This window comes from Syzygium oleosum, unplaced genomic scaffold (genome assembly GCF_021117445.2).
Source record: "Syzygium oleosum isolate NSW1041296 unplaced genomic scaffold, Sole_v2.1 Sole_v2.01, whole genome shotgun sequence".
Taxonomy (NCBI): Eukaryota; Viridiplantae; Streptophyta; class Magnoliopsida; order Myrtales; family Myrtaceae; genus Syzygium; species Syzygium oleosum.
Genome location: NW_026607485.1, coordinates 9498684 through 9526475, shown reverse-complemented (window position 1 = coordinate 9526475; position 27792 = coordinate 9498684).

Sequence of the window (27792 nt, the reverse complement as noted above, 5' to 3'; positions counted from 1 at the left end):
TTATACACAAACCATGCTCACTCAGCAGTCAACACGGCCAATTTTAATAATTAAAACAATCTGGCCCAAACGTGCACATGATTAACATAATTCAATCTGCCAATTGCACAATTGCACACTCAATTTCACCACCCGAACTCACTATAATTCAAACGCACATAAAACACAGAAATCGCTATTTTTCTCCCACCAAACGACGCCAAATCCATTCCGGTCCTTCACGGAACTTTTTCACCATAAATTCTCGGTTCTAAAAATCCAACTTGCATCCCGATCGGCCCATCACAGCCCCATGAACAGTATTCCACAGCCCACTGTTGTCCTCAAAATTCCAATAAAAATTTTCCGAAATTCAATCCTAGGCCCGCCAATTGATTTCACTCCCGAATCATAACATTTCGCACATAATCTAAACCTGATTTCACCCAAAAATCATCCGTCAATACCCAATACCCTAGGTCGGGTTTAGAGCGCGACTTACCCGCGTTCTAGGCTATCGCGGCTAGAACAGAAAGCGGCGGCAATTAATCGGGAACGGCGGCGACGGCGTACGACTTCCGGCGGCGGCGATCGGCTTGGGCGGTGGCTGGCTGGCTCCCTTGGCCGAGACCCACGGCCACACGGGGAGGAGAAGAGAGAGAGAGAGACGGACGGCGTAGGGCTGGCGGTGGCGCGGCGGTGAGGACGGCGCAGCACGGCGGTGCGGCGGCGACGGCGGGAGGGAGAGATGGCCGGAGGGAGGAGCTCACGGTGGAGGGGTTTCACGGGGAGAGGGGGAAGCCGAACGGGAGGGGGAGAGAGAGAGAGGAGAGAGAAAGGGTCTTGTATACCTAAATAATGTAATTTGACCAAAACGGTAAATTACCAAAACTACCTCGTCTAATCTTTTTGATCCAACGGTCCGATTCGATCTAATCTTGAAACCGACGGCCCAGATCGAATCTTATCAAAAATATCCAAGGGCACTCTTGTAATTTCTCAAAAAGTCCAAGGGCAAAATTGTCTTTTCCAACTTTTAGGGCAAAATTACCAAAATGCCATTTGCCCATAAAACATGCCCTTTGTTAATCTTTAGGGGTAAAATGGTCAGTTTCTCTGTTTCTCGCCGAAATCGAACTTTTCTGAAATATTCGAAGAAATCCAGAGATGTACGTTCCAATTACAACGTCGTCCAAAGGCCCTGCCGTGACTTTCCGAATTTTCTGACGCTCGATTTGGTCTCTACTCAATATTCCAATTAAATATTCATAACGTAACTCGAGCGTTTCTCATACCAACGGGTGGCTTTTGGGAAATTCGCCTGTACGACTCGTGACTGATACTAAATCGAGTCACGTACAATTTATTCAGACCGTAATGACTTCGGTTGTCATTAAAATCGCGAGGATCAATTGCTAGATCCGAGGGGCACGATCGTTTGGTATAAGTTCAGGATCATTCGTCAAGTCATTTCGCGGTCCAGCGGAATCACCCGCGATCCACTACTATGACAGTGGCGAGCTGACCCCTAACTATCCTTGGATCGGCCAACAGTGGTTCAAAATATCACATCGACGATTTTATGGTCGAAAGTCCATTCACGATTGAATTATCTTTAGTCGTACGAATTTTAAATCCCTAATTAGCCTTTCCCTACTGGTTAGTATCCCAAGAATGATCAGTTCCGAGTGAGAACTAGCTACGCGCACACTAATAAAATAATTCATTTCATAAATCCCAAATGAGCGAAATCTCGGAATGTCACAATCCACCTCCACACTATGTTACATAATATAACCCGGGGTTCAACTTACGCATATTTGGAAGCACTCTAAATAATGACGCAAGTTAGTATATGTAAGTTGTCAGATAAACTCGTGAAAGAAAAGCACACACAAAATTAACATGAAATATGAACGCTGAGCGACGCCAAAGACCCGAAGCAATGCCTTTGTTTCATTTTTTTTTTTCCGGGGTAAGATGTTTTTCATTTTTTTACCCTTTCTTTATTGTAATATCTCTGTTAGGAGAAAATAGGGAAGATTGTCCAAAAAGTCCTAAGCCTATTATACATTGGCCAATTCAGTCATAAACCTTTCAATTGTGCTAATTCAATCCTAAATCTATTGTACCGCAGCCAATTCAGTTCTAAACCTTTCAATTGTATCAATTTAGTCATAAACTTTTTGATGATTTGTTAATTTAGTCATAAACCTTTAAATGGTTTGCCAATGTAATCATTCGGCGATTTCCGGCCAAAATTACCGGGAATGACTACATTGACAAATCATCAAAAAGTTTATGACTAAATTGACGCAATTAAAAGATTGAGGATTGACTTAGCATAATTAAAAGGTTTAGGACTAAATTGGCCGCCGTACAACAGATTTAAAACTTTTTGAACAATTATCCCGGATAATATATAATAACCGTACTTTCAATCAAAGAGTACTTTAAAACTATGTATCGAACCTAATTAAATAGACACATGTGTATTCGAATTCTAAATCATTGAGTGCATATATATATATATCATGAGAAAAATATGTGTATTGACACATGACCATGCAGCTTCCCAGATCCAAGGACAAGTTCATTTGCAACATGCTCCGACTTTGTCATTCTGTTTCTTTTCTCGATTCTATGTCAACTGTAAATGCCTTGCATAATGTCTGTAGTCATGCTCGATAAGAACATAAAGCATCTCTCGCATAGACCTGACCCAAATCATCATCGACGGGAAATTTGTCTTAGTTTAAAAAGGTCGAAATAGACATGTTTTCATGAAATTATATATTGAAAAAGTCGAAAGTGACCAGAAATATCTCAGCATGATCATATGCCACTATGGTATCCTTTTCCCATGAGTTGTTTTATTCAATCTTTTAGTTGTACTCACCGTAACTGTAGGATTAGAATTAAGAAATATAGTTGTGAATGGTGTATAAATATGTACATTTAGAATACAAGAAAGATTGAATTGGTTCACATTAGGATCTTCCATTTTGTGTCCTTTCTCATGGTATCAGAGCAAATATCGATCCCAATGTAATTTCTTCATGGCCAATCAAGACACTCCCACTGTCTCTCCCAAGATCGATGTAACTTCTCCATATCTTCTTCACTAAATTGACCATCCGAGTGCCCCTCTAGTCTCTCCTCCTTTAGATGGAGACAATTATCCAACATGGCATTGTGCCATGCTCATAGCCCTTGAGGCGAAAAATAAACCGTACTTTGTTGATGGGTCCTTAACGCGTCCTGTTTCAACCTCTTCAGATCATCCCCTATGGATACGTTGCAATAGCATGGTGAGGTCTTGATTGATTTATCCTACTATACCAACGATCACACATAGCATTCTCTGACATGACTTGGCAAATGATGTCTGGAACGATCTTCACGAGCGCTTCTCCCCTTGTAACGCTACTGGGTTTTTTTGAGATCCGAAGGGCTTTACCTACACATCAACAAGGTACAGCTTCGACATCTATCTATTACACAGTGATTAAATCCTATCGAGATAAACTATTATAATACCGAGCCTTGCTGACTTGCAATTATGGAGTAATGTCAACCCTCCTACATTTCCTTAAAATGGATTCATTATTAGATTTTCTCCAAGGCCTTAATGAATCTTGTGTCGCGGTTCGGAGTCAGATCCTCCTTACGGATTCACTCCCCATCGTCAACAAAACATATGCCTTGCTCTTGCAAGAGGAACGAGAGCACACTGTTCAAGACAATTGCGTTGTCACTCCTGATCCTGTTGCCATGGCCCGCTTCGTCTTAATGATGCTCACACTTCTCTGTCTACTGGTTCTTCCAAACCCATTGTACATTGTACTCACTATGGAAGGAATGGACATCTTAAAAGCAAGTGTTTTAAGAAGCACGGATATCTGGAATGATGGAATGACCATAACAAGTGACCCACCAATGATTTTGGGCGCCAACGACGTTCATGCCTAACTGGTTCTCCAACTGTTGCCGCAACTGCCACTGTTAATTCCTCCTCTCCACCGACCCTTATTGCTGCACAAATAGAACAACTCCTTCATTTACTTCCGGTTGGTAATATCGCACCTTCTTCTCACCCTTTGCTGAATTTAGCAGGTACTTCCATTTGTTTAAATTCCACTTCATCCTGGATTCTAGACTTTGGTACGACGGATCATATATCTTGTGATGCAACCTTGTTTTCTAAATTTTATGATAATATAACTTCCAATCATGTGTCCCTTCTTGATGGGACTATGGTTCCTGTTCAATGAATTTGATGAATTTCTCTACTACTAGATCTAACTCTTGATCATGTATTATTCATTCCCCAATTTTTGATTTAATCTTCTTTCAATTAGTAAACTTACTACTGCTACTTCTTTCAATATTACATTTACCTCTGATACTTGCCCTTTTCAAGACTCAATCTTGACGAGGACTTTAGCGATGAGTAAGTGGCACTATGGCTTATACTACCTTTCCATTTCCCAACCCACTACTTTCACATCCACCATCACAACAGACGCACACTTTGACCTCTGGCACTGACAATTGGGACATCCGAATTCATCTTCTCTTCATCATCTACAAGTTTTAGACAATAGTATTTTATTTCCGAATACTTTTCCTTGCACTGTGTGCCCACTTGCGAAATAATCTCGCTTGCCATTTCCTTTTAGTACAATTTCTATTATTTCATGCTTTGATTTAATTCATTTGGATGTTTGGGGCCCATATCGGACCGCCTCTTTAACTAGGGCACTTTTTTTTTCTAACCGTGGATGATGATTATTTCCATAGCACGTGCCTTTATTTAATGTCTTCTAAAGCTGATGTAAATAGTTTTATCATTAATTTCTTCTCCATGGAAAAAATCCAATTTGGTAAACAAATTCGTTCATATGCTCTAACAATGGAAAAAAGAAAATTCAATCAGCTTACCAATTCTTTTCGAGACTCCATGGGTGTTGTTCATCAATCAAGTTGCGTGTCCACCCCTCAACAAAATGGGGTGGCGGAGCACAAGCACCAACACCTTCTAAATATAGCCCATGCCTTATGCTTCCAATCCAACTTTTCCATTGAGTTTTGGGGTGAATGCATCCCCATTGCCGCCTACATCAAAAACAGACTTCCCACTGCAGTCTTGTAAGGGAAAACTTCATATGAGATTTTACATGGTAAGTCACTGAATCTCACTCACCTTCGAGTCTTTTCTTGCTTGTGTTTTGGGCGCAACACCTCAATTCAAAAAAAACTTGATGCGCGTGCTACTCTGGGGTTTTTTTGGGATATCCCAATGGTCAAAAAGGGTACCACATTTTTTTTATCTCCTCACCAAAAAGCTATATGTGAGTCGAGATGTTGTGTGTCACGAAACAAAATTTCCTTACTCGATGCTTCCTAACCCTACCTGTCATGGTCACCTGTATTACCATTACTTGTCACACAATTTGACAAGATAACCCAACCCCCACACTACCAAAAAACAAGAGTTTTCCAACGAAATTTCCAACGAAAAATTCGTCAAAATTCGTTGGAAAACGAATTTCCAACGAATTTTGCGACGAAAAAAAATTCGTTGGTAATTAGTCGTCGCAAAATTTTCCGACAAAAAATTTAAATTTTCGTTGGTAATTTCCAACGAAATTCTTTCGTTGGAAAAATTTCGTTGGAAAAATTCGTTGGAAATATTCGTGGGAAAAATTCGTTGGAAAATTCGTTGGTAATTCCAACGAAAATAATGACGAAAAAAAATTTCAATTTTCGTTGGTAATTTCCGACGAAAATTAATTCGTGGCAAATTTCGTCGCTAAATATCGTTGGAAAAATTCGTTGCAAAATATTCGTTGCAAAAATCGTCGGAAATCCGCTAAATTTTCCGACAAAAAAATACAATTCTCGTTGGTAATTTCCGACGAAAAACAACTTCGTTGGAAATCCCGAATTTTTCGGAAAACAATTTTTTTTTTTTACTTTCCAACGAAAAAAAGATTCGTTGGAAATCGCGAATTTTTGCGAAAAATAATTTTCGGTGATAATTTCCAACGAAAAAAAAAATTCGTTGGAAATCCCGCATTTTTCCGACAAAAAAATTTCGTTGGTAATTTCCGACGAAAAAAAATTCGTTGGAAATCCCTCATATTTCGGCCAAGAAATTACAATTTTCGTTTTTAATTTCCAACGAAAAAAAAACTTCGTTGGAAAACCCGAATTTTTCCGACAAAAAAAATTTTCGTTGGTAATTTCCGACGAAAAAAAAAATCGTTGGAAATCTCGAATTTTTCCGACAAACGAATTTTCGTTGGTAATTTCCGACAAAAATAAAATTCGTTGGAAATCCCGAATATTTCCCACAATAAATTACAATTTTCGTTGTTAATTTCCGACGAAAAAAAAATTCGTTGGAAATGTGGGATTTTTCCGACAAAATTTTTTCATTGTTAATTTCCAACGAAAAAAAAATTCGTTGGAAATTTCGAATATTTCCCACACGAAATTACATTTTTCGTTTTGAATTTCCAACGAAAAACAAATTCGTTGGAAATTGCGAACTTTTCCGACAAACAATTTTCGTTGGTAATTTCCGACGAAAAAAAAATTCGTTGGAAATCGGGAATTTTTCTCAAAAACAATTTTCGTGTTAATTTCCAACGAAAAAAAAATTCGTTGGAAATCTCGAATTTTTCCGACAAACGAATTTTCGTTGGTAATTTCCGACAAAAATAAAATTCGTTGGAAATCGCTAATATTTCCCACACGAAATTACAATTTTCGTTTTGAATTTCCAACGAAAAAAAAATTCGTTGGAAATTGCGAACTTTTCCGACAAACAATTTTCGTTGGTAATTTCCGACGAAAAAAAAATTCGTTGGAAATCGGGAATTTTTCTCACAAACAATTTTCGTGTTAATTTCCAACGAAAAAAAAATTCGTTGGAAATCTCGAATTTTTCCGACAAACGAATTTTCGTTGGTAATTTCCGACAAAAATAAAATTCGTTGGAAATCCCGAATATTTCCCACAATAAATTACAATTTTCGTTGTTAATTTCCGACGAAAAAAAATTCGTTGGAAATGTGGGATTTTTCCGACAAAAATTTTTCGTTGTTAATTTCCAACGAAAAAAAAATTCGTTGGAAATTTCGAATATTTCCCACACGAAATTACAATTTTCGTTTTTAATTTCCAACGAAAAAAAAATTTCGTTGGAAATTGCGAACTTTTCCGACAAATAATTTTCGTTGGTAATTTCCGACGAAAAAAAAAATTCGTTGGAAATCGGGAATTTTTCTCACAAACAATTTTCGTGTTAATTTCCAACGAAAAAAAAATTCGTTGGAAATCTCGAATTTTTCCGACAAACGAATTTTCGTTGGTAATTTCCGACAAAAATAAAATTCGTTTGAAATCCCGAATATTTCCCACAATAAATTACAATTTTCGTTGTTAATTTCCGACGAAAAAAAAATTCGTTGGAAATGTGGGATTTTTCCGACAAAAATTTTTCGTTGTTAATTTCCAACGAAAAAAAATTCGTTGGAAATTTCGAATATTTCCCACACGAAATTACAATTTTCGTTTTTAATTTCCAACGAAAAAAAAATTTCGTTGGAAATTGCGAACTTTTCCGACAAATAATTTTCGTTGGTAATTTCCGACGAAAAAAAAATTCGTTGGAAATCGGGAATTTTTCTCACAAACAATTTTCGTGTTAATTTCCAACGAAAAAAAAATTCGTTGGAAATCTCGAATTTTTCCGACAAACGAATTTTCGTTGGTAATTTCCGACAAAAATAAAATTCGTTGGAAATCCCGAATATTTCCCACAATAAATTACAATTTTCGTTGTTAATTTCCGACGAAAAAAAAATTCGTTGGAAATGTGGGATTTTTCCGACAAAAATTTTTCGTTGTTAATTTCCAACGAAAAAAAAATTCGTTGGAAATTTCGAATATTTCCCACACGAAATTACAATTTTCGTTTTTAATTTCCAACGAAAAAAAAATTCGTTGGAAATTGCAAACTTTTCAAACAAATAATTTTCGTTGGTAATTTCCGACGAAAAAAAAATTCGTTGGAAATCGGGAATTTTTCTCACAAACAATTTTCGTGTTAATTTCCAACGAAAAAAAAATTCGTTGGAAATCTCGAATTTTTCCGACAAACGAATTTTCGTTGGTAATTTCCGACAAAAATAAAATTCGTTGGAAATCCCGAATATTTCCCACAATAAATTACAATTTTCGTTGTTAATTTCCGACGAAAAAAAAAATTCGTTGGAAATGTGGGATTTTTCCGACAAAAATTTTTCCTTGTTAATTTCCAACGAAAAAAAAATTCGTTGGAAATCACAATTTTTTCCGACAAAAAATTGCAAGTTTCGTTGGTAATTTCCGACGAAAATTTAATTCGTTGGAAAAATAATATATAAATTGTTTTTTTTTTCCAACGAAAAATAATATATAAATTCATCCTTATTCGTTGCAAAAAAATCGTGGAAAATCCGCGAAATTTTCATCCAAAAAGTTAAAATTTTCGTTGGTAATTTCCAACGAAAACAACATTTGTGGGAAAATACGTTGCAAAATTTGACGCTAATTATTCGATGCAAAAATCGTTGGAAATTCGATTTTTTTCCATCAAAAAAATTCAATTTTCGTTGGTAATTTGCAACGAAAGCTATTCGTGACAAAATTCGTCGCTAAGTTTGCGACGAATTTTATTTAGCGATAATTTCGATTTTAAATCTAATTATTATCAATATTAATTTTTTTTTTTGGTAAGAAAGCAATAGTAATTTCTACAATGCATAAGTTGCAAAGTCTCATATGATGATATTCGATTTTCAATCTCATAATACGAAGAGGCAGCTAAGCACTAATGAACATAAGGTAATACATTCAAAACATTGAAAGAACGCGGGACAACCATAAAAACGTTGGCAGTTTTGGTACTCGAGAATGAACTAGGAAGGACTGACAATAAAATCATCACCATCATCATCATCACCATCACCATTCGCCGCATCATTTTGTGGCTCAGCATTATGCCCATCATCAATTGGATTAATATGAGGTAGAGGAGGAACCTCATTGCGATCGATGTCGAGATGTCGCATGACAATTTGCAGTTGTTGTTGCATCACCCTTATTTGTTCGTCCTTCTGTCCAAGTAAATACTTCGTTTCTTCGTCCTTCTGTACAAGCAACTGCTTCAGTTGGCTCAATTCTTGGGTTATCTGCTCCTCACGTTGTGTCCTCCTTGAAACAGCTGCATTGGAGGACGAAGTTGCACCAACCTTCGATTTGTACATCCTTGACAAGGATCCCATCCCAAATATTTTTCCTCCTTTCATCCCACCCGCTGCCTCCACCCATAATGCCATACTGTCAACCGATGGCTCAGACACAGCACGACCATCACCACCATCACCACCACCATCACCACCACCACCACCACCACCATCACCACCATCACCACCAGCAATGCTCATTAAAAGTTCATCATATTTTTCCTATATTAACATTATAGATGGAAATAAAATAAATTCATATATATTACCATAAATATTAAAACATTCATGATTTTCATTCTAGTTTCCTATAAGTCCGAACTATAACCTTACATACCTTAGTAGCTTTTGCTCGAGCGCCAGTCCATGTCTTATCTTTTTTTTGGAATGTGCGTTCAAATGTAACTGTAAAAGTGGGTTCCGTCCCCAATTCATCTGCCTACAAAATATAAACATAAATGACTAATCATTACATTAAATGCACCGACATGTATAAACAGACTTACCATTCTTCTTTTATGCTCCCCGATGCTGATAGAGCCCCCAAGATATGTGGCGAGCCTTGAACCGTCACTAGAACTAGAAGCTCGATTCTTCTTGTTCTGTTCACACCTTAGCTTATACTTCTCAGTTTCCCAAGTTCTTGTAATTTCCGTCCAATTGTCAGTTGTAAAAAAAGTCGGCTTTTCATTTTTTCTCTTTGCTCTATTTATCACATATCGCATGTGATCACCGATTTTCTTCTTGAAAATTCTTTTAACCTCATCCTCTTCCATTTCATCCCACGTGAACTTACGCTACAATTAATAGAAAAACAACTGAAAATTATCCACTAGGGTCACATGTCACATATCCATTACAATGTACCAGACAATTCGTGACAAAATTCATTATTGACCATCAATATGCTACACCGAACTTAGTTTGTGAAGGAAGACAACACTAACCTTAAACTCATTCCACCACAAAGTCTTTAGTTCTGCGGGAGCGCTGCTAAAAGTAATAAACTGGCCCATCCAACACTTATTGACTATTTTATTCAGTTCCCTCACAACATGCGTAGAATCCGTGAATCTGAAAACATGTTATAGCAATACGGACAATGAGACAATGAAGCATATGGATAATTCGCAACACGAACAATTTTATTTACATCGATAATTTATATATACGTAAAAAAATGAAGTACTTACGAATCTCCACATGGGCATATAATGAATCGGGTATCTTCTTCATCATTCGAGTGTTGCGCTGAAGAAGAAAGTGGAACCGAAGGAGATCGAATCGGAGATGGAACTGAAGTAAATTCAGTTCGCATGTCCCGAGGTTCTACCCTAATATGTTGTTGAGGGTCGAAGGATGGGCCAATGTGTTCGTGTTGTCCATGAACATGTTGTGGTTGAGGGTTACATAAATGGGCAGGGGAAGAGGACAGGGTCGGGGACGAGGACGAGCCAGCGGAAGGGGCTAATCTTCTTTGCGAACCCGAACCACGCAGGAGACCTCCACGTTTAAACTGACAAGTAGGAAGGTTAGACAAATATATTTAAAAATATGAACATATATTAGGGACTGAAAATGACATTAGCCATTTTGCTTACCATTTTGTTTAATAGAGCAATAAATAAACTCGACAAAATGAAACAAACTGACTATCGCCTCTGATAAATAGCAATCTTTGGTCCACGTTGAAACAACCTATTAAAATTTGGACCACATCAGATTCCACGAAAAATAAAATGAAGCATATTAAATGTGCAGAACGAATTACAACAAGTATCAACTCTGATGCCACATTTATGCAAATTTATGCCCCAAATATGTTATTTCGCACAGTTCTAGTACAGACCTAAAAAAAAGATCACAAATTACGTTCAATAAGTAAATTTGCCACAAATGCAACACATTAATTTGTTCCCTCTATAAGCATCGTTTTACCAAATTTTATATGTTAACACAAAAATCATTAAAAAAAAACGACAACCGTGTCGAAATCATAGCCGCGAGTCCCCCCCTCCGGCGAGGTCGCCCGACACCACCCTCCGGCGACTCCCCCCTCCGGCGAGCTGGCCGGCGACCCCCCCCTCCGGCGAGTTCACCGGCGACCGGCCCCCGCACGGCCAGCGACCCCCCCTCCGGCGAGCTGGTCTGGCGACCCCCCACACTGCCAGGTGGCGGCGACCCACCCCCACCATGCCCTGGCGGCGAGCCCCCCTCACGGTCGCCTCGCCGGCTACCCCCCACGGCCAGGTCCAGGCGGCGAACCCCCTCACGGTCGGCTCGCCGGCGACCCCCACCCACGGCCGCCGCCCGCGACCCCCCACACGGCCAGCTCGCCCGCGACCCCCCACCCACGGCCACTCGCCCGCAACCCCCCCACACGGCCAGCTCGCCGGCGACAACCCCCTCCGGCCCCCCTCGGCTACGACCCACGGCCTCCGGCCATCTAGGCGGCCACCCCCGACCAGCCAACTCCGCCGCGAGCCCCTCCCCCGGCCAAGTCCGCCGCAACACCCGCCACCCCCTCACGGCCGCGTCACCATTTTATTCACACAATATATAGTTTAGAGTTACCTACCGGGCTGGGCGAAGTCGACGGCGACGTGGACGACGAAGGCGGCGACGGCGAGGAGGATGACGACGAGGACGGCTCTTAGGAGATTCGTGGTGATATTGTTCTTGCAACAAAATGGAGTGTCGGCGAAAATAGACTAAGTGCAAAATTTCCAACGAATTTCAAATTCGTGGGAAATTTCCAACGAATGTGAAATTCGTGGGAAATTTCCAACGAATTTCAAATTCGTGGGAAATTTCCCACGAATTTTTTCAATTCGTTGGAAATTTTCACGAATTTTTGGAAATTTCCCACTAATTTGAATTTCGTGGGAAATTTTAGTGGGAAATTTCCAACGAAATTTTTCGTTGGAAATTTCCCACTAAAATTTCCCACGAAATTCAAATTAGTGGGAAATTTCCTAAAATTGGTGGAAAATTTCCAACGAATTTGTAATTCGTTGGAAATTCGTACGATTTAAAATATTTCGATGTAATTCAAGGCAAATTTCCAACGATTTTTAATTCGTTGGAAATGTCCCACGAAATTTCCAACGAAATTGAAGTTAGTGGGAAATTTCCGAAAATTTGAAATTCGTGAGAAAATTGCTGGAAAATTTCCCACGAATTTCAATTTTGTGGGAAATTTCCAACGACTTTGGACGTCGTTGGAAATTTCCTACGGTTTCTCCCACAAATTTCATATTCGTGGCAAAATATTTGCTTATATATTTTTTTGCGGGAAAATTATTTTGAGATTTCCAACGAATTTATAGTTCGTTGGAAATTTTTCCAACAAAATGGAAATTGGTTGGAAATCTTTCCAACAAAATGCAAATTCGTTGGAAATGTTTCCAACGAATTGGGATGTCGTTGGAAACTTTTCCAACGAAAATATAATTCGTTGGAAATTATTCCAACCAATTTCGATTTCATTGGAAACGGTTCCAACGAATGAAAATTCGTTGGAAATTTTTCCAATGAAATACAAAGTCGTTGGCAATTTTTCCAACGAAATACTATGTCGTTGGAAAAAATTTCCAACGAAATCCAAATTCGTTGGAAATGTTTCCAACGAATTTGGATTTCGTTGGAAACTTTTTCCAACGAAATGCAATGTCGTTGGAAATGTTTCCAACGAATTTGGATTTCGTTGGAAATGTTTCCAACGAATTTGGATTTCGTTGGAAATGGTTTCCAACGAATGCAAATTCGTTGGAAAAATTTCCAACGACATTGCATTTCGTTGGAAAAATTTCCAACGAATTTGGATTTCGTTGGAAATTTTTTCCAACGAATGAAAATTCGTTGGAAATGTTTCCAACGAAATGAAAATTCGTTGGAAATGTTTCCAACGAAATGTAAATTCGTTGGAAATGTTTCCAACGAAATGTAAATTCGTTCGAAATGTTTCCAACGAATTTTGATTTCGTTGGAATTTTTTCCAACGAAATGATAATTCGTTGGAAATTTTTCCAACGAAATGCTAATTCGTTGCAAAATTCTAATATTTTTCCCTACTATTTTAATTCTGTGGCGAATTAGTCATGATTCTAATTATAACAACAACGACGACAACAACAATAACAAAAATTTATGAGAAAAAAAAAACATGTCGCAATAATAATAATAATTGCACATAAATAGTGAAAAGTATCAAAAATCATATTCTTCATCTTCATCTTCATCTTCATCTTCATCTGCAGCTTCGTCTTCGTCTTCATCTTCGTCTTCATCTACTTCATGCGCATCATCTTCATCATCTGTCTCATAATCAAGTTCTATACCAACTTCAAAATTTGATTCGCGAATTTCAGTTGGATCCACATCGATCATCGCTCCACATGGATCTCGTAAAGTTGGAATGGTATATTCATCAGTTTCAATCGTGTGACAAACTTTCTCTTGTTGATATGCTGTGTCCTTCCAGTGTTCCTCGATTTTTTTCCGTGCTTTGGTTTTACATACAGCCCACCAATCGGCTTTGTCACGTTTCAAACTAGGATATGATGCATAATATACTTGAATTGCTTGTTGTGCTAAGACAAATGGTTCATATTTCATATATCTTTTCTTGTGATTTACTTCAACCAAATTAAACTTCGTATGCACATTCATTCCTTTGACGGGGTCGAACCATATGCACTTAAATAACACAACCCGCAAAATTAATGGTCCATGGTACTCTATCTCTACGATTTCATCCAACAACCCATAAAAATCATCTTTCGAACTGCCACCATTGGATGACTGAACACACACACCACTATTCATTGTGGCTTTTCCCATTCCATATGTTCGAGTGTGAAAATTGTACCCGTTTATGAAATATGCTGGCCAAGTTCGTACTCTGGACTTTGGACCCCACGCCAGATGATATAGCAATCCTTGCTCCGTCGCATGATCATGATTACTGTGAATCTAAGGTCACATACGTAATGTCAATAATATATATTTTAATATATGATGTATAAAAAATTCGAATAACTTGCATTTCTTCCACATACAACTTACATATGTTGTGAACCATGTTGCAAATTGTTCCTGGCACAAACGGTCGAACTCATTCGGTGGTAGTCCAAACATTGAATTTTGGAAAATCCTATTAACAAATACCATTTATATATTAGCAAATGTTTGACACACAATACATATACTTACAAATGTACACTTACTTGAAGTATGGCTCAACTTCTGGACAGTTCAGTAAAATATATGTATGGGCTGCCTGCTTTTCTTCACCTGTTAAGTGCCGAAACTTACTTGCGCCGCTTGGTCGACCCAAATAATTGAAAATAGAGAATGATTTGCAATTGGGATCAATGGGGCCCTCATCATTTCTTCCTCGCTCTCCGCCTCTTTGCACTGCACGTGCGGCTCAAAATAGTATGATGCAAATGTTGTCACTTCTTCCACAATATATGCATTACAAATTGAAGCTTCGACACATGCCTTATTCTTCACTTTTTTCTTCAAATGATATAAGAACCTAGTTGCAATACAAAAAAATTTATCGGAACATAATATATAATGAAGTACTTTAAAATTTATTTAACAAAAAACTTACCTCTCAAATGGATACATCCATCGAAATTGGACGGGACCTGCAACTTTGGCCTCATAAGGCAAGTGAACTAAGAGATGCTCCATTGAATCAAAGAACGATGGAGGAAATATCCTTTCTAAGTTGCAAAGAATAATTGGAATATCTCTCTCTAGTTTCTCCATATGTGATGCTTTCAACGCTGTTGAGCAAATATCGTGCAGGAAATTACTTAACTCTGTAATGGCGCCCCAAACAAAGTTTGGTAAAAGTTCCTTGAAGGCTATTGGAATTAGTCTTTCCATAAATACGTGACAATCATGACTCTTCAGACCTATCAACTTGCATTCATTCAAATCAACGCATCTCCCTAGATTCGAAGCATATCCATCAGGAAATCGCACCGATTTCAACCATTGACAAACGACCCGTCTCTGCTCCTTGTCCAATGTATAAACTGCTTTTGGTTTTGGTCCCCTGCTGCTTGCATCCACATCTAGTGTTGGCCGATCGCAAATATCCCTCATATCTTTTCTTGCGTTCAAGTTGTCTTTTGTTTTTCCAAAGTGACATCCATCACAATTTATGACATTATCGAAAACGTTCTTCTCTATGTGCATGACGTCAAGATTATGATGAATAAGATGGGCCTTCCAATATGGTAGATCCCAAAATATACTGCGCTTAGTCCATTTATGTGTACTTCCGTACCCAATAGTTGTGCCGTGAGGGTTTTCAACAACCGTTGGAAACTCCTGTACTCGCTCCCAAATTTGATCACCGGTCAACCTCAATGGTGGATGTGTTCTTTCGATCCTATTCTTGATAAACTCTTTTTTATTCCTTCTGAATGTATGCTTTAGCGGCAAAAATTGCCTATGACAGTCAAAATAGCTGGCCTTCTTACCGTGCTTTAATCTGAATGACTTCGATATCTCCATACATATCGGACATCCTAAGATCCCAGCTGTACTCCATCCAGATAACATTCCATAAGCTGGAAAGTCATTTATCGTCCAAAGAAGAGCAGCCTTCATTACAAATGTTTGATCGGTAGAAACGTCATACGTAGGGACACCTTCATCCCATAGCCGTTGTAACTCTTCAATCAATGGTTGCATATAAACATCTATCAACTTTTTCGGATTTTGCGGGCCAGTCACGATCAATGTCAAAAACATATAAGGTGTCTTTATGCACATACCGGGTGGAAGATTGTACGGAGTTAAGATAACTGGCCAACATGAATAACTTTTTCCTGATTTCCCAAATGGGGCAAAACCATCAGCACACAGACCTAACCTGATGTTTCGAGGCTCTATCGCAAACTCGGGATATGTTCTATCAAATTGTTTCCATGCCTCTGCATCTGAAGGATGACACATTAGATCCTCTTCTGTTTCATGATTTGCATGCCAAGTCATGTGTTCAGCAGAGCTTGAGACGCATAAAGCCTTTGCAACCTAGGGATTAAGGGCAAGTAGAACATTTGTTTACATGGTCTACGCTTCTGATTACGACCTTGCCGCCTGTTAATCTTGTACCTAGGTTGGCTGCAGAATTTGCAAGATTCTGCATTTTCATCATCTCTCTAATATAACATACAACCCATACTACATACATCAATCCTTACAACTGGAAGACCTAAATTTTCCACTAGCTTTTTCATATCGTAAAAGTCACTTGGCATGATGTTATCACGAGGCATTGTTTCCCGCATTACTTCAACAAAAGAGTTGAAGCAATCCACAGACACATTATGCTCTGCCTTGATATTTAAGGTCTTGCTGTCACGATACTTTCGTGTGGTTGTCACAACCTCGCCCATAAAGGTTCATCTCGCTGTTTTCAACTCTTCCCATAACCGATTAGATTGAAAAGTTCCATCACACACATTCTCATCAAAACCTGTAACTCCTGCCTCTTTCAATTGTGATGCATGACTAGTTCCCACTTGTTCAAGTGGAGGAGTTAAACTAGTACTTGCATGATTCGATTCTGGAAAAAAAATTATGGCCTCGCTTCATCAAACACCATCCCCTGATATGGATTCAATTGGTCATAATAGCTACATTCTTCCCTAACAAACATTTGGTCGCTTCTTCGATATCCGCCATCAGATATAAATGGTTCACCGTGGTAAGTCCAATTATAATAGTTCGGAGTAAACCCAAATCTACAAAGATGTTCTCTAACTATGTCAATGTCTTGAAATTTTCCATTACTGCACTTTCTACATGGACACCTTAACTTATTTCCATCCATGAACTCATATTTATTACTAGCAAAGTCCAAAAATAGTTCCACCCCGATTCGAAACTCATCGGTCAATCCTTGACGTCCAGGTAGGTTCTTATTATACATCCAACCCCTGTCTCTTTGCATTGTGTCTGTATAAAAATAAAAAAATTCTCGTACAATATTAAAAATATCATATCTATTGTTTAATATTGTTAATTAAAACCATAAAATTCTAACAATTACAATTTTCTTTTTTACGAAATAATTACTTTCAACTTGAAAAAAATGAAAAAATTACCATGTCAAGAAAACTTACCAAGTATTTGACTGAAACTTTTGTAGTAGAAAGTGGTCTATTTGATGAGAATTGCAACGTTCACTTGGATTGCGAGACCTTCAAATAGACACGTACCTGAAATAAAAACAAATGACTTAAAATTAATTTTTTAATTATCTTTTATATTTTCTCTTTTTTTTTCTTTTTCTTTTTTTTTTGTCCTTTCTTCTTGGCCGGTCGCCGGTCCGGCGACCGGCGAGCTCGCCTGGGCAAGTTCTGGGCGACATCGAGCTCGCCGGCGGCGAGGCTGGCCCTGGCCGGAACCGGCGAGGGCCGAGCTCGCCATGGCCGGCGAGGGCCGAGCTCGCCATGGCCGGCGAGCTCGCCCGGTACTCGCCCAGATCTGGGCGAGCTCGAGCTCGCCGGCCATGGCGAGCTCGGCCCTCGCCAGTGCCGGCGAGGGCCAGCCAAGCCGCGGGCGAGCATTAGCTCGCCCGGATCTGGGCGAGCTCGAGCTCGCCGGCCATGGCGAGCTCGGCCCTCGCCCGGTCGGCGAGGGCCAGCCAAGCCGCCGGCGAGCTCGAGGTCGCCCGGATCTCGCCGAGGTCGGGCGAGCCGGAGCTCGCCGGCCATGGCGAGCTCGGCCCTCGCCGGTGCGGCGATGGCCAGCCAAGCCGCCGGCGAGCTCGAGCTCGCCCGGATCTCGCCGAGGTGCGGGCGGCCGGAGCTCGCCGGCCATGGCGAGCTCCGCCCTCGCCGCCGGCGAGCTCGCCCGGATCTCGCCCGGATCCGGGCGACCTCGAGCTCGCCGGCCATGGCGAGCTCGGCCTCGCCGATGCCGGCGAGGGCCGCCCCGCCGGCGAGCTCGAGCTCGCCATGGCCGGCGAGGCAGCCTCGCCGCCTGCCGGGCCGAGCTCGCCATGGCCGGCGAGCTTGGCCGGCGAGGCTAGCCCGCCCTTTGTGCGTCGGCGAGGTTGACCGACGGCCGTGGCCAGGCCACCGGACCTCGCCCCATGGCCGGCGATCGGCCAAACCAGTGAGGAAAGGAAAATTTTTTTTTTAATAACACCAACAAATACAAATCCAGCGAAGAATAATTTTGCGACGAACCGTTTTCGTCGCCAATTATTCATGAAATTAGCCACGACACTTACCGGCGAAAAAGCTTTACCGAGATTGATTTGCGCGTGCACCGATAAGTAATTTGAGAGAAATTAAAGAGAGAGACGGAGAGAGAACAGCGAGAGGATAAGAGAAATCAGTCGACAGAGAGAAATTAGGGGTCGGGACAGATATCAAATACATCATATTTCGTATTGCAAATTTGCCACGAATAAAATTCGTCGGAAATTTCCGACGAAAATTTTTTCGTCGCAAAAATTCGTTGGAAATTTGCGACGAACAAAATTTCGTCGCAAAAATTCGTTGGAAATTTGCGACGAAAAAATTTTCGTTGGAAATTTGCAACGAAAAGTTCCACGAAAAATAAAATCATCGGAAATTTCTGACGAAAATTTTTTCGTCGGAAAATTTCGTCGGAGATTTCCGACGAAAAATGCTCCGTCGGAAAATTTCGTCGGAAATTTCCGACGAAAAGTGCTCCGTCGGAAATTTCGTCGGAAAGTTCCGAAGAAATATTTTTCGTCGGAAAATTTCGTCGGAAATTGTTTCGTCGGAAATTTCCGACGAATTTATTTTTCGTTGGAATTTTCGTTGCAAATTTCCAACGAAAATTTTTTCGTCGGAAATTTTCGTCGGAAAAACCGGATTTTTTTGTAGTGCCATCTACAAACCCCACGCCACCACACCCAATCCCCACACCACCACAAACACCATTACCTCCACTGCCTGAACAATCCACCAGACCCCAACCGATACGTCAACCTCCCTATTTCCTTTAGGACTATTGTTGTTTGCTTACTCAAATGCTAAAGTTCTGCCGAAGATAATGGTCCAGGTATCTCTTACCCCATGTCTAATTTTCTCCAATATACTCCTTTTAAACAACCCCATTTGCCATTTCTTACTTCTTTGTCCACTACCATTGAGCCATCCACTTTCACTGAGGTAATGCAGCATCAAGAATGGAGACACGCCATGCAAGCTAAGATCAAAACTCTTTCTCAAAATTATACACAGTCCCTCGTACCACTTCCACCTGGTAAGAAGGTCATAGGCTCCAAGTGGGTGTATAAAATTAAACGAAAATCTGATGGTAATATTAAACGGTATAAGGCTCGCCTAGTCGCCAAAGGCTATACCCAAGTTGAAGGGAAAGACTATCATAAAACCTTTGCACCTGTTGCCAAATTGGTTACAATTTGGGTACTCTTGGCCATTGCTATAGCTAAGGGAAGGCCTCTTGAACAAATGTATGTTAACAACGCCTTCTTACATGGCGACTTGGATGAGCAAGTCTATATGAAATCTCCCTCTAGTTTTCAACGTAAGGTGGAGAATCTTGTGTAGAGACTTCACAAATCTCTATATGGCTTGAAACAAGATCCCCTCAATGGTATTCCGAGTTTTCTACTGCCTCATGTGACTCTGGTTTCACACATTCTTAGGCTGGTCATTCCTTCTTTTATCTTACATAATGGTAGTGACTCTCTTTTTGTGGTACTATATGTCAATGATCTAATCATTACTGGTATTAATTCTTTTTGATCGATTCAATGAAGACTACGTTACACAATCAATTCCACATTAAGGACCTGGGGTCTCTAAAATATTTTTTGAGTATTGAGGTGGCTCGATCCCGCTTTGGTCTATATTTATGCCAGCATAAATATTCTAGAAGATTGTGGTTTTATTGGAGCCTAGCCGGTTGATACTCCTCCCATGGAACAAAATATAAAACTGAGAATTGATATAGGCACTCTATTGGAGGATTTGGCTGTCGATCAATGCTTGATTAGCCAATTCATTTATTTAATTGTTACTAGGCCAGACATTGCTCATAGTGTCAACATCCTTAGTCAATTTATGCATGCACCATGCCAACCACATTTGGATGTAGCACACCATCTCCTATGGTATCTAAAGGCTACTATAGGCCACTGGCTCTTTTACCTAGCTAAACATGAACTCCAACTCACGACTTATTGTGACTCAGATTGGGCCAGTTGCCTCATGACACGCCGTACAACAATTGGGTATTGCATTTTATTGAGTGATAGCCCCATTGTTGGAAAACCAAGAAACAAAGCATGGTTTCACACTCTTCTGCTGAGGCGGAATATCGTGCAATGACAATAACTACATGCAAAATTACCTGGCTATCATACCTCTTAGGAGGCATTGGCATGCCTCTCTAAACCTCAGTTTCCTTACATTATGATAACCAAGCTACCCTCCACATTGCTACCAACCTAGTTTTTCATGAGCGAACGAAACACATTGACATTGATTGCCATCTCGTTCATGAAAGAAAGACAAGTTGGCCTCATTGCTCCACTGAAGATTGGTACACAGTCACAACTAGCTGACGTGTTTACCAAACCACTAGGCCGAGAGGAGTACATGTGGCTATTTTCCAAGTTGTGCATCCGTAACCTACACCCACCAACTCAACGGGGAGTCTTAGCATGATCATATGCCACCATGGTATATGTATCCCATGATTTGTTTTATTCAATCTTTCTGATGTACTATCATAACTGTAGGGGTAGATTTATGAAATATAGTTGTGAACGGTGTATAAATATGTACATTTAGAATAAAAGAAAGATTGAATCGGTTCACATTGAGATCTTCCATTTTAATACATAAGTTTGCACTATGTTCAACAAACATATAATATCTCGCATTGTCTTCTCTCCCTCTAAAAGGGAAAAGTGTCAGAAAAGTCCTAAACTTATTACGTTGGTGCCAATTTAGTTCTAAACCTTTTAATTGTATCAATTTAGTCTTAAACCTTTTACATTTGCGCCAATTTAGTCCTTCCGCCCAATTTTGATCGAAAATCGCTGACGTGGGCATCGACGGTCTTTATGACACAACTAGTGCTGATGAAGACAATTTTTAGTAATATATTAATATTTTTATAATTTTTAATTAATTATTTTATTTTATTTTATTTTTTCCTTTTCTTTTCTTTTTTCTTTTCTTTTCTTCATTTTTTTTTCAAAACCCTAGCCGGCCAAACCCTTGCCTTGGCTAGGCGAGGGAGTCGCGACCCTCGCCAGCCACAGGCAAGGGTGTCACGGCCCTCCCCGACCACAAGCGGGGGCCTCCGTGCCCTTGCCAATATCCAAAGTCGTATTCAAGCAGACAAAGATGAGATAGTGAATCATTCAAGTAGACAAAGATGATCTCAATCAGATTCGAAGTCGTATTTATACGAATACGACTCAGGCATTTCACCAAATACTTAATGTGCATTTGATTAAATGGCACAACGAGTCAATGAGATAGTGGGAAGCACAGCCCAGTTAGTACGAGATCATCCAAAAACAATTTTAGTCATACATTTAGTATAAAACTAAATAAATGAAAACTGACCATTTTTCTTCAACGTGGTTTTAATGGAAAGTATTTTTCTTTATCATGAAGTTTTCGCAAATTAAACACATCCTTTGAAACAATGTTTTCACACCACCTACTAACGACGAAATAAATGCTGAATCAATAGTCGATATGTGTAAACTTAGGAATTATGTTTAGTACGTTTTGACACTCTACAGGAAGATGCTAGAGGCACAAAGCTGTCACGCCCTAATAGTCCTCTCATACCCGGTAAATTATTGGCTGCACCAACGGAGCTTATAGGCCAAGTGAAGGTGATCTTTTGGATCACGTGGGTTTAGGATAGTCTCTACATGATCAATCCGCTCGATGCACCCTGGCCTGATGCACTAGGTGCAGCCAAATCTGAACCGGAGTTGCGAGAGTTTTCCTAAGGAAAAATGACATTAATAATTTCTAAACTTTGACACAATTTGTTGTGTGATCTTATCTTTTTATTGCATTTTTACCTTTGTGGTCTTTACAGATATTACAATAGTTCCATTTGAGTGTATTTTAGCTTATGATCTTTACGATAGAAAAAGTAGAACCTCATTTAAAGTTGTATTAGGTTGATATTCCTGCTATTTTAATTTCCTAATTTACAGATATAATTAAATATAATTAAGAAAATACAAACACAAAGGCTTGAAAATCTTATCTATAGAAAAAAATTAGGAAAAAGAGTTATATTAATATAAGTAAGATTATATAGATATATAAATTTTAATTTTAGTTATACTTGTAAAAACACGATCTTAAAATAGCATGTATATCAATTCGATATAACTCTAAGTGTCAGTTTGTCTGATGAAAACATTTATGAGAAATTGTTCCGGAACTTTCTAGCGTTCCGATAACGGTCGATTGATGGAAAACGTTCTTCATGGATTGAAAACAAGTTTAAATTGGGAAAAACAACTTCCCCTTCTAGCAAAAAGGACATCGTGGAAGCGGCCATGGAAGTCATGATGATAATAGTATATCAGAATCTGGGAACACCTAGTCAGTCATAACTTAGGATCCGATTGTTTCGCGAAAAATGAATGATTTGGAAAATATTTTCTTTAAAATGATCACTTGTAGCCAATGAAAAATATTTTCATTATCGACAATAATTAATGTCAAAATATTTTCATGTACAATGAAAGTATTTTTCATTCATTTATCTTTATAAGCAATACAAGCGATCATTTTAGAAAAATATTTTTCAAATTATTCCTTTTCAGCAAAACAAATGAAGCGTAGATTCTCCTATCGGTGGTCTGTTAAAATTAAAGCTTGTTAATTTTCTCGTATATACATGAAATCCAGCCATTTGGTCTTGATCCGGGTGACATCATTGTGCCTTTGCAACGCAAGATATCAATGTCCTAAAAGGCCATTTATATTAAAGTCAACTGCTAATAAGATAGATCTAGGTCATTGTTTTATATACCTTGGTAAACTTATGTTAATTGTTGAGTCGCTTGTTATGATTATAAACAAACCGACAGCATCTTTTCACGAGGTTAAGTGTATAATATATTCTATGCGCTCCAAATTTCATCCAGTGGAATTTCATTATTTAAAATAGGGCTCCAACCATGGAGATAAACTCGTGGAGGGAAAAAAAATCCACCTATGGAGCTATTAATTTATCGAATGATTTTGTCAAAATTTTCAATATTAATTTTTTCGATCTTTATCATATTATCACCTGTGGACACATTTGACATTTGTGCTAGAAGTTGGAATGTTTAACGTAATGCATCCTTTATTTAATTAGGCTTCATTTGTCTTGTGGAAAATGAATGATTTCATAAAAATGGTGGCTTGTATCACTTAAAATAATTATTCAATGAAAAATGTTTTCATTACCGATAATAATTTAGGAATATATTTTTCAAATCATTTTCCCCGAAATAAATGGAACTTAGGGTGCGTCTGTTTCACTATAAACTTCTTGATAAAGAAAAATAATTTTTCCATGGAAATTCTCAATTCCTCAAATGTTGTCCCGATTCGCGGATTTGAATGTAAATTATTCTCACTACCTCGATGATAAGAAAAGAAAACAATTCAATGTAATCAAATGGCAAATTTGGGTTGACAATGGAAGTCATGTCGATCCTTAGTGTTTCTAATGGGAAATTACCCAAAAAATCCTAAATCTATTACAATTATACCAATTCAATCCTAAACCTTTCAAATTTGACCAATTTAGTCTTAAACTTTTTGACAATCTACCAATTTAGTCATTCCAGCAATTTTTGACCAGAAATCACTAACGTGGACACCGGTTATCCTACGTGATACGGCCAACGCTAACGTGAACGATTTTAGTAATTTTGTAATTTTATTATTTTTTATTTTGATTTTCGTTTTTATTCTTTGCTTTTTTTTCTTGTGCTGGCGAGGGTCCGCGAGGTTCATCGGAGACCCTCGCCGACCATGAAGGTTGTGCCCAGAATGGGCAGAGGGCTACCTTGATTGCGGCCAACGAGGATGCGAAGGCCCTTAGCAAAGCCATCATGGCATCACCAGCCGCGGGGAAGGGCACAAAGGCCCTCTGATGTGGACATCGAACCCTATCGAGGAGGAGGTGCTAGGGACCCGTTGTTCTATCCGCTAGGCCCGATCACTCGAGCGAGAGCGAAGGAATTCAAACAAGCTGTCGGCATCATGGTTCAAGATATTTGGAATGGAGGCAATCTGGATTCGAAACTTGAAGATTCTGAAGCTCCTTGGCACAACATGATTACTCTTGGTCCAGCGAGTTCCGAAGGATCTTAGAATTGACAAACTCCGAATTGGCTCAAATTTGGATGGACGCTTGGAAACGGGCCACTGATCAATACTCACTACTTTGGTAGTGATTGATGATGTTTTTTTAGCGATTTGGAGTCGTTTAGATGAACTTTTAGGCCTTTTTCCATTTTTGGACGAATTTTTAGTAATTAAGGTTATTTTTGTAATTTTAATCCTAGTAGGATTAGGATTAGGGTTAGCACCTATATAAGGTTGCTTATAGATTTCTAAGAAGAGGCAGAATTTTATATAGAGAAGTTTTCTTCTTGAGTTCTCTTGAGGACTAGATCTTATCAAGGTTCCCTTGTGGCGATCGAATTCAACTTATCGAGCAAGATCGCAAATTCTCTTGTTCGTGGCGTTATAGCGTGGATTGGTTGACACAGGTTCGTCAACAGTTCACGTTCATACCGAGATTACCAATCACAGGTTCGACTGGGGGTCGAGGTCAGCAATTCGTAACTCACAGATCTTCGTAGAACGATCATCTTCCGCACAGATTCATATAATCTGGTATCAGAGCTGGTTCTACAAGGTCTAGTTATCCTACTTTTATTATTTTTCATTCATCAATCTAAGGTTTATAGAAACTAGGGTTTATAGAATTAGGGTTTCGTTATTAATCGAATTAGGGTTCTGAATTTGTTCCTGCTGTGATTTCAATTTTGATTTAGGGTTTTCGGTCCTACTTGTTTTTTTTTATATTGTACTTGAGTTCGTCAAAAAAAAAAGCCAAAAAAAAATCGGCAAAAAAAAAAGCCAAAAAAAAAAGTTTCGACAAAAAAAAAATTCAAGAGGACGACTCGTTTTTTATTTTTATCATTGATAGTTGGACCGAATAGAAAAAAAATTTCAGTAGCAGAAATTGAATCTGAATCCAAATCTAGCGAAAATTTGCATAATTGCTGAGTTGAGCAGTATATTGCTGAATTTGATCTTGCTTGGTGGTTTATCGATCGTTGTGAGGAGCTTGTGAGACTAAATTCAAGTTTGAAAAAAAGAGCTTGCTAGAAGGAAACGAGAGGTAAAAGGCAAGAGTGTGTGAGTTTAATTGAGGGAAGAAAAAGCCGAAATTGAGTTAAACACGAGAGAAGTGACAAACACTTTGAGCAGAAAACGTGAGGGAGTGACATTGAATTATCCGACTTACGATAAGGAAATGTATGCTTTAGTGCGAGCTTTGGAGACTTGGCAACATTACTTGTGGCCAAAAGAGTTTGTGATCTACACCGACCACGAAACCTTAAAGTACTTAAAGGGGCAGCAAAAGTTGAACAAAAGACATGCCAAATGGATGGAGTTCATTGAGACTTTTCCATATCTAATCAAGTACAAAAAAGTAAGGAAAATGTGGTAGCTGATGCACTTTCTCGAAGGTACGCAATTCTAACTACTCTAGGAGCAAAGTGTCTAGGTTTCGAGCATATCAAAGGTTTATACGCTGACGATGATGATTTTGGAAGAGTATTTGAAGCTTGTGAGCATGCTGCATTTGAAAAGTTTTATAGGCATGATGGATATCTCTTTCGTGAAAATAAGTTGTGTTTGCCTAGATGCTCTTTGCGCGAGTTGTTAGTGCGAGAAGCACATAGTGGTGGTTTAATGAGGCATTTTGGAATCAATAAGACTTATGAAGTGCTGCATGAACATTTTTTTTTGCCACACGTGAAACGAGATGTCACACGAGTTTGCGAGAGATGTATCGCATGTAAGCAGACTAAGTCTACGATTAAACCACATGGTTTGTATACACCTTTGCCTATCCCGATGCATCCTTGGGTTGATATATCTATGGATTTTGTGTTAGGATTGCCTAGGTCTAAGCATGGCAAGGATTCTATTTTTGTGGTTGTTGATCGATTTTCAAAGATGGCTCATTTTATACCTTGTCATAAATCTGATGATGCATCGAATGTTGCTGAATTGTTCTTTCGTGAGGTTGTGCGTTTGCATGGCATGCCTAGGTCCATTGTTTCTGATCGAGATACTAAATTTCTAAGCTACTTTTGGAAGACATTGTGGAAGAAGTTAGGTACACAACTTTTATTCTCTACTACTTGTCATCCACAAACTGATGGTCAAACTAAAGTAGTTAATAGGACTTTAGGGACATTATTGCGTGCTATCATTAAAAAGAACATTAAGTCTTGGGAAGATTGTTTACCGCATGTTGAGTTTACTTATAATAGGAGCGTGCATTCTGCTACTAAATTCACACCGTTTGAGGTTGTCTATGGTTTTAATCCCTTAACTCCGTTAGATTTAACCCCTTTGCCTGTTGCTGAGCGTATGGATTTAGATGGTGCTAAGAAAGCTGAATTTATGAAGACTTTGTATGAGAAGACGCGGCTGAATATTGAGCTTAAGACAGAGCAGTATGCAAAGCAAGCCAACAAAGGGCGTAAGAAAGTAGTGTTTGAGCCCGGTGATTGGGTTTGGGTTCATATGCGCACAGAGCGTTTCCCCAAACAGCGACACTCTAAATTGCTACCGCGAGGGGATGGACCATTTATGGTGTTGGAAAGTGTCAACGATAATGCTTACAAGCTTGACCTTCCAGGTGAGTATGGTATTAGTACTACTTTCAATGTTTCTGATTTGACTCTTTTTTATGTAGACGCTGATTTGAGGGCAAATTCTTTGCACGGGGGAGGGAATGATGTGGACATCGAACCCTATCGAGGAGGAGGTGCTAGGGACCCGTTGTTCTATCCGCTAGGCCCGATCACTCGAGCGAGAGTGAAGGAATTCAAACAAGCTGTCGGCATCATGGCTCAAGATATTTGGAATGGAGACAATCTGGATTCGAAATTTGAAGATTCTGAAGCTCCTTGGCGCAACATGATTACTCTTGGTCCAGCGAATTCCGAAGGAGCTTAGAATTGACAAACTTCGAATTGGCTCAAATTTGGATGGACACTTGGAAACGGGCCACTGATCAATAATCACTACTTTAATAGTGATTGATGACGTTTTTTTAGCGATTTGGAGTCGTTTAGATGAACTTTTAGGCCTTTTTCCATTTTTGGACGAATTTTTAGTAATTAAGGTTATTTTTGTAATTTTAATCCTAGTAGGATTAGGATTAGGGTTAGCACCCTATA